General features: G+C 37.2%; 1 long non-coding RNA gene across 1 annotated transcript in view; it reads right to left on the reverse strand.

Moving 5' to 3' along the window:
• LOC107183906 overlaps window positions 1-9,358 on the reverse strand; it is a 14,919-nt gene extending 5,561 nt beyond the window's left edge. The window contains exons 1-2 of the long non-coding RNA XR_001514728.1: window positions 8,942-9,358; window positions 8,247-8,319 (exon numbers count right to left, since the gene is read on the reverse strand). This is a non-coding gene — a long non-coding RNA (uncharacterized LOC107183906). The remainder of the gene's footprint in view (window positions 1-8,246; window positions 8,320-8,941) is intronic.
• Between the last annotated feature and the right edge of the window lie 6 nt (window positions 9,359-9,364).

Here is a 9,364-nt window from a genome sequence, read left to right on the forward strand (position 1 = left end):
AAAAAAAAAAAAAAAACAAAAACAAAAAAAAAACAACAAAAAAAAAAACACCATAAAAAAAAATTCAAAAACTTTGTAGTATCAGGACTCCTTTGTGTTCTCAAAATTCAGGACTCCCAAGAGCTTTTGTTAATGTGAGTTATAAATACCAATATTTACCATATTAAAAATTACATGAGAAATTTTTAACTATTTATTAATTCATTTTAAAATTTTAATAACATATTTAATGACAAATAACATTTTATGAAAAATTTCCTAAACGAAAAAAAAAAGCTTAGTGACAAAAGTGATATTGTTTCACAACTTTTGCAGATCTCTTTCAGGTCTAGCTAGAAGACAACTGGATTTTCATATCTACTTCCACATTCAATCTGTTGTGATATACTGTTTTGCTTGAACTATGTGGGGAAAAAAGCACTACACAAATGTTTACTGAGAAATAAAAGTACATGTTACTACTAATAGCCTTTTCAGATAACTGTGGATGTTTTTTGATACTACACCAAAACCTGACAAGCAGCAGTTAAAGTTAGCTATAATATGAAATCTAAAATCACATGAACGTTTTGTATTGTTACTTGCTTTTATAAGGGTCTTTTCCCATAATTTTGTAACAATGATCACTTTTTAAATATCGGTTCATTGAGTTATAAAGATATTCCAAATCATGGCATAATTAATTTCATAGCAAAAACTCACATTCATTAATATCACTATCCATCCCATCAGGAAAACCTTTATAAATTGGAAAGCTGATGAGAGCAGAGCAGGTGATACAAGTTAACCAAAATTTTAATTTTCACTTCTAAGATCAAATTTTATCCTTGGCAACAAATACTGTCAATTGTTTTCCCTGAAGAGCAGTCTCACTTGGTTCATTTTCAAGAAAATTGCTGCCAAATATCTAACTCTAAATAATCAGTTTGTCTGGTAGTCATTCTTTCAAGTAAAAATGATATTTCATGAAAAATACTGCTAGTTCAGCTAGCAACTCAAAAAAAAATCGCTTAAGAGTTTTCCGTAAGAAAACCAATGTACTCAGGATTGCAGAAGTGCTTTTTGCATACTTCCTATCTCATCATACGGAATATTAAAACAGTGTACCCAGTGATCAAGATTTAATAAAGTTAATTTTTACTGCTTCATCAAGGGTATTCTTAAGTAAAATTAGCTTTTTTAAAAACTGTGAATGCATGGCAGTGAAGAATACAATGAATACTAACATACTTTGGTGCCACTGCCATTTAATATCTACTAACATGCCCACAGTTTTACCCACCATTGCTGTACTATCATCAGGATCAATGTCAAAGCAGTGAAAAAGGCAAAGAGTTAGTATCACTATGAAAAAAGTTTCAACCCTGGCCAGCTTGGCTCAGTGGATAGGGTATCGGTCTGTGGACTGAAGGGTCCTGGGTTTGATTCCAGTCAAGGGTACATGCCCAGGTTGCAGGCTCATCCTCAATAAGGGCTGTGCAGGAGGCGGCAGATCAATGATTCTCTCTCATCATTGATGTTTCTATCTCTCTCTTCCTCTCCTTCCTCTCTGAAATCAATAAAAAATATTTTTTAAAAAATTAGTTTCAGTATCATCCAACCTCCACAGGTATGGATGGACACAATTTGAGAACTATTGTCTTAAGAAAACACTAAAAGCTATGAATAAGTTGCCATCCTAAGTCCATACTAAATATCCCCCAACATAAGAAATACATTAAATAGCTGTTAAATTCTTTGATTTTAACCCAAAATTGGTTCAATTTATTCTAAACTGAATACAAATAAGAATAGAATTTAATATTTAATGAGCACTTACAAGCATTATCTCATCTAATCCTCAAAATAACTCTATTAATTCTCTGATATATTTATGCTTATATAAGATAAGAAAACCTAAGGTGAAAAGAGAGGAAGTCACTTGTCCAGGATCACAATAACTATTGGTATTTATGGATTCAGTTATTAAGTATTTTGTATACCTCATCTCTTTACAACAACCTTTCGATTATCCTTTTTTACCCTTTACCATTCTTTATTCTCATATTACCCATTTTACAGATGAAAATTTGAATCAAAAAATAAAGTACCCTGTCCAAGGTAATCCAAGTGTTGGATCATCTATATACAAATCCAAGTCTGCCTTATGAGAACACTACATACTCTGCCTCTCTATACCACTCCATCAGTATATCCTTTGTATAAAAACAGACTGATGGTTGTAAGAGTCTCACAGTGTTATAAATCATCTGAGCAAGATCCCTATTTTAAACAATTTAATTAATCTGATTATCTCTATCATCAAATGAACAAAACCTACTTCTTTATAAAAGTCAATAACCTAGGTAAATAGCTCATTACTTCACATTTTAAACACTTATCTGTATATAACAATAAATCAATGCAACTAAGATTAATTACTCTTAAAAACACTCAATACAGGCTGGCCCATGTTGCTAAGAGGTTAGAGCGCCAAGGGGTCTCGGGTTTCCCAGTCAACAAGGGCACCTACCAGAGTTGCAGGTTTGATCCCCACCCCCTTCAGGGTGAGTGTGGGAGGCAACCAATGAATGTGTCTTTCTCTCCTTCCCTCCCTCCTTTCTTTTTTCCTTTCCTCCCTCCTTCCCTCCCTTCCACCCTCTCTAAAAAATCAATGAAGAAAATAACCAAGGATGAGGATTAACAAACAAACAAAAAACTTCAATATACCCAGTGATATTATGCCAACATTACAGATGAGGAAACTGAAACCAGAGCACTAACTTCCCCCAAGACAAGCCATTCATGAAGAGCAGAGTCAAAATCAGTTTGGACTGACCCTAAAGCCTAAAATCTTCAATCTCACAGCCTGCATATATTTAAGAAGGCCTCAGGCAATGACCTAGGATTTGTTCAAGAGGTCTGGATACAAAGCTTGCTGATAACACAGCCACTCCACCCAAGGCAATCAAGATATAAATCATTTCATATCTCAAAGACCAAGAGGTGAAAAGGAAGCTGGTGCCTGCTGAAACAGGAGCTCTGTTAAGAGCAATGTTCTCTTTAAGAAAAGCATCTATAGGTAATGTTGAATAAAAGAAGCAAAATTCACCTCAGGGGTGTCAGTACACATCTCTGGGGCTCAGATAATCTCACCTCCCTTTAAAAACAAAACAGATTCCTGAAGGAATCTGTCATCTCAGCTACAGGGCTGCCTGCAAATTACAGAACGGCCTTCAGATGCCAGGGTCCCTGGAATGCTGCAAGCATTAGTGAATGGCAGCAAAAATCATCTTACTGAAGCTTCCTTAAACTCTAATCAATCAGTAAAATTTTAATTTCAAGTTAGGATCTGTAAAGGTCAGGGGTTATGTCCCAATATTTGTTTCTATTTTAAGGGTGTACATTGCAAAGATGCTCCTTACTATTAAACCCTAAGGGGGTCAAGGGAGAAATCAAAGTTTTTACAGCTCAATTCACCCTTACAGCTTGCTCTAAGTCAACTTATAGGAAGTATAAACATCTTGAGTTTGGACAGGAGTATGGCTTCTATTTCAAATAAACTGTATTCTCAAGGAGTCCCCACACACATTTGACATTTGACAGGAAGGTGACAAAATGGAAGGCGGTGGTATACCACCTAAAAGGGCAGGCAGAACAAGCAAGAGATGAGCAATTATGCTTGTCACAGAATACCACATTCTGGATTCCCTCTGTGGCAAAAGAAAAAAAACCAAACTACTGAACAAACTTTACTTCCTCCCATCAATGATTCCTAGCATGACCAAAAAGAATCACAATCTCTTAATGTAAAAGCAGCTGATATATAGAAAAAAAAAAATCATGATTGAGGTCATGTCCCTTGACATGCATCATTTACACTAAGGATTCCCCCACTTATCTGAATTAATTTCATGTACCTCATTTCATTCAGATAATTGAAGTTTTCCTTTTAGAGTTGAAAGTGTTTACCCTCAACATAATTAGTAAACTGTGCACTTAAAAATGCCACTACAAAAATTACCACCCCCTCTTCTACACATACACGCAAACTGCTCTATCATTAAAAGTATGAGATTTTTGGCCTTCATGGGAAATTTAGTTCAAAAGTCCTCTTTAAAAAATTAGCCCAAGAAATTCCACAAGAAAAGTTATGGTCATTACTTTTTTAATATACAGTGTTTGCACTACTTGTTAAAGACATGGTAATTTGGATATTCAATACATTACTACTGTTCTGAAACCGAATTAAAGGTTTAGACTACTAAAGAGTTTGATGACTTGCCTCAATACAATAATTGGGATTCTATGGAGAACAAAATCAAAGCGGTCTCTCCTTTTATGAGCAGGCATTTAAGGGCCTTTTAATGAGAATTTACTTTTTAGTATATAATTACTAATCTACAAAAATAGGGCCATTAAACTCACTTTTTTATAGTGCCATAAAACTTCTACGTGTAAGAAATATAAAATAATATATAACATATTAATCAAACTCAAGAAAAATTGAAATATGTAACACCTAACAATACATGGTGAAAATTACTATATCTTTTCTTCTTAAATAAATTCCCTGTCAGATGACTAATGAAGCTTTTTTATAAGAATGTGCTTATAATTTCAGACATAGACTCTCTAGTGCTAATGATGAAATGCCTAAACTTCCTGTATGAATTCTAAATTCCTATATGAACACTAATTTTCCATACTAATCACAGATTTACTGTTAGGATGAACTTCTATCTAATCAGTTATGTATTTATCACCTACTATGTGCCAAGCACTGTACTGAGTACTGAGGACACTGCCACAAACAGCACAGAATTGGTCCCAATATGCATGGTACAGTCTAGAAAGAAACACAGGTAACGAACAGATGTGTTGTGGGAGAGTATAACAGGTATTTAGTCAATTAAAAGCTCAAAACTAACAGAAGACAGAGGTAGAAAGACAAGAATTTGAAAATAACTAGCTACCTTTGAAAGTGAATGAAAATCACCCATTAGGTGACTGAGCTAAGAAGGCAGAAGAGAACCCAATAGCAAGGTAGTCAGGAAAAGGGTCAAAGTAATGAGTGCATGAGTCCAGGGTATAGAGTACCTGCTGCAAATAAAAAATTAACCCTTCAAAAGAGCTTAACTTGTAACAGCCAAAGAGCCCAGCTATCAGCTAGCTGGCCTGTTCCCAGTATCTACGGCAGCGGTTCTCAACCTGTGGGTCGTGACCCCTTTAGGGGTCGAACGACCCTTTCACAGGGATCGCCTAAGACCATCGGAAAACACATATATAATTACATATTGTTTTTATGATTAATCACTATGCTTTAATTATGTTCAATTTGTAACAATGAAAATACATCCTGCATATCAGATATTTACATTACAATTCATAACAGTAGCAAAATTACAGTTATGAAGTAGCAACGAAAATAATTTTATGGTTGGGAGTCACCACAACATGAGGAACTGTATTAAAGGGTCGCGGCATTAGGAAGGTTGAGAGCCACTGATAAGGGATCAATCCAAGTGAGCTCAAGTCCAGAAGGCAGTAACACAGTATCTTGGCTCTGCAAGTTCTGCCCTGGACAAGAACAGGTTCCAGCTGCCTGAGGGGAGCAGGGATGGCAGGAGCAGAGGGAAATGGCCAAGCTGTCAGAGTTCTAAGCAGGCTTCAAAGAGTTTCCAGGCCCACAAGGGATCTGGAATACAAAAAGGAACCACACGAGCAACTTATTAATTCTATGGACTATTTAACAATTACTAAAGAAAGGCTATAGAATTGTTTCTCAGGTTACCTTTAAAAATAAACACTCAAAAAAAAAGCTGTCATCTGTTTAAATGACTTAAGTATGACCTTCACGTGTCAGAGAAAAGGACTAAATATTCTTCCTATTTCTTATTAATTGCCTGATTCTATATCCTAATTCCATCTAAACCTATGTTGATATACTCTAGATCAGCGATGGCGAACCTTTTGAGCTCGGCGTGTCAGCATTTTGAAAAGCCCTAACTTAACTCTGGTGCCGTGTCACACATAGAAATTTTTTGATATTTGCAACCATAGTAAAACAAAGACTTACATTTTTGTTATTTATTTTATATATTTAAATGCCATTTAACAAAGAAAAATCAACCAAAAAAATGAGTTCGCGTGTCACCTCTGACACGCATGTCATAGGTTCGCCATCACTGTTCTAGATGCTCCACACACACTTCACTAAGATGTTTATGTCATATAGTTCAAAATTCCTAATGGAAGTACAGTATTTTTAAAACTGAGAATCTCACAAACTGAGTACATGCCAAGGGTAAAGTGAAACACCATACCTCTGTGAACAATAATTGCTCAGAGAACCAGAATAATTCCATATCCCACCTCCTGAAAAGGATAGGAATCTTCATGTATCTCAGTCTTAAAAATCCACTTAAGAACTGGGTAGAAGGGACAACACTGGCAGTAGGCAGGCTGGGTAGACTAGAACTGATGTAAGAACCAGGAAAGCTAGATGTATAATTATTTGCCTCCTATAAATTAAACACCATCCTACTCTACTGTACAACTGTTTTCAGTAATAGTGTCAGCAGAAAGAAAAATGCTTGTAGTCCAAAGATGTTGTTCCTGTCAAGGCTATTATTTATATGACTACATATTCAAATGGGAACTGCTCTATGGAATTGGCCCTGCATTTGCCCAAACATTATTTGCCAAGGCTATTCAAAGGGTGGAGTGGTGGTACTTTCCAAAAGAAATACTTGACAATTGTCCTCAGTTAATTTTTTTAAATAAACAAAACATGCTAATCTATTAAAGAAAAAGGCTGCTTGACAATTTTCCTCAATTTTTTAAATAAACAAGACATGTTATTCTGATCTATTAAAGAAAAAGGTGATAAGACTTCGAGAAAAAGAAAATATAGTGGTTTCATTGCATGGGTTTTTTGTTGTTGTTGTTGTTAGCTATATTACCAACATGAAGCACCCATGACCTATCTAGCACAGCCCCCAAAACTGTAAAATATCAATTCTGGACAGCTTACCAAGGTAGCCAGGCTCCCAAAATCATGTTTCTTTTCTTTCTATGATTTTGTTGTTGCTGTTGTTGTTATTTTGGGGGTTTTTTTTGTTGTTTTTTGAGTGGGGGGGAGGGGGATAAGGGAAACAGGAGAGAAACATCTATTTGTTGTTCCATTTATTTATGCACTAATTGATTGACTCTTGTATGTGCCCTGACTGGGATAGCACCTACAAACTTGGTGTATGGGGCCCTATAGCCAGGACCCAAAGTCATATTTCTTACAAAGGTCTTCATGCTGAAAAAGATATACTTATAAAGTGAAACCAAGGCTTTAAAATGGCCCTACAGTAACAATTAGGGTCATTCAAATCATGGTTGTCAAACTTCATTCCAGTGGAAAAGTCATAGTATATTAGCTTCAGGTGTTCTACCAAAAATTAAATAAAGGTGTCCCTTTCCCAATGTCACAGTAACATGTTACTAATATATGTGATACCTGCTATGGATTTCAGCCTAGTAGAGTATCTGACTCAACACACACAAAAAAAAACAAATATTTCAGGTTTACAATATAATGATGATGACTTCCAGGACACTTGGCTATGGTCTTAAGTTTGGTTAAACTCAAGACCACAAACATTTACAGAGTACCCACTACACTTGACACAAGGCCTACACAGATAAGACATGGTCCATCTTTCATGAAGCCATCAGGAAATGTGCACACAGGCCAAGAAGTATTTACTAAATGCCTACACTAAGCATTGTGGCATGCGAGATGCAAAGAATTCACCCCACCCCAGCAAGGGCTTCAGGACTTCTGCATTTGAGGACCACTAAGTAATGGTGCTGGGGATGCTGGAATCTGGTTACTACATGTGTATAGGACCTCTATTCCTAATTCATATCAAGGTTATAGACACCCAACACTGAGACTCTGGAAATGCCAATCTCCCATGCCTGGACTATCAGAATCAATAATATAAGTAAACACTCTTGAAATGAAAATACATAATTACTAAATCCAAACTAATTGGAAAGTACTATTTCAATTGATAGAAAGTAAACATTTCTTAACTATAAATAATTTGTATCACTTGCTTCTAATGGGTACAAATCACAAATTAAGGCAATTACTCAAAACCGGGGAGGGAAAAATAAAAATTTAGTAATTACTTGACTGTTTATAAGATACCATAATCAAAACAAATTTTCATACAGGAATATCCATGAGGGAGGTCTGAATTATCTACTTAAGTATCTAATTCATGAAGTCTTCAGCTCCTTTTCAATCTCCTCAAGTAACTTTCCCTGGTTAATTTCTTTCTGTAAAATAATGGGGTTGGATTAAACCGCCAGAGTCCCTTGCACATAGAAAACTCTGTACTTCTGTGGTCCTTAAGATTAAAATGTCAATGCAGTTTCAAAACAGTGTCAAGAAGCCATCTTAAAAATTCCCTTTCCTACCTCATCTCAGTATCACACTTCAGAGTTTACCTACTCAGTTTTCAAGTTTGTCAAAGAAAAGTTTCATGAATCAAAAGGTGCTCTTTCCACCCTCAATACTAAAACTGTTGCATTAAACATAAAATCCTTGGGAAAATATAAAACAACAGGAAGTGGGAGCTGAGGAGAATCTATTCCACTTTTAGACCTGTAACGCACTAATTAAAATTCAATACTGCGCTTGGTACGTGGGCTCCTACTCCAGACTCCTGCCGTGCTGTATTTAGCTCAAGGTTACACAGGTTAACAGAACCCAATAAAACGGCTCTATTGGATTATATCAGACCTCCTTCCAGCAGCCCCTGCACCTGACCGCCACGTGAGCTGCAACATCAGCTGCAGGGGCAGCACCCCATCACCAAGGCGCGCCACGGCGCCCCGGGGCTGCATTCTGCAACCCACCTCTGGTGGAAAGTCAGTTTCCAACCTAGTTTCAACTCACGTTTTCCATTTCAAACTGGTGCAGGTGGAGGAAAAAAGTGTCAAGCCTCCTCTCTGAACCTCCAGCCGCACTGCCTCAAGGCGCTAACTTAAGAATGCTCTCAAAGATAGAATCGAATGCAGTGCGGGTCTCAGAAGACTCTAGAAGTTGTATTTGGGAGAAGCGAGAAAAAGGAGCAAGCCCTCGGGACTAAAGGTTAAGTGACGAGACGGGGTACAGGGCTGGATTTACAGGACTTAAACTCAGAGACCCTTTCCGCCCCGACAGTCGAGACCCTGATCTGAGCACACGCCGGCTCCTCCTGGGACGGGTCCTGGGAGGACAGGGAGCTCTTTAGCCTCTGCAGACACGGGGGCGGGGCGGCTGGCGAGGTCGGCGCAGTCCGGGTGACACCGGGCCACGCGCAACGGGTCCCTTCGGGGA

This window comes from Myotis davidii, unplaced genomic scaffold (assembly GCF_000327345.1).
Source record: "Myotis davidii unplaced genomic scaffold, ASM32734v1 scaffold560, whole genome shotgun sequence".
Classification (NCBI taxonomy): Eukaryota; Metazoa; Chordata; class Mammalia; order Chiroptera; family Vespertilionidae; genus Myotis; species Myotis davidii.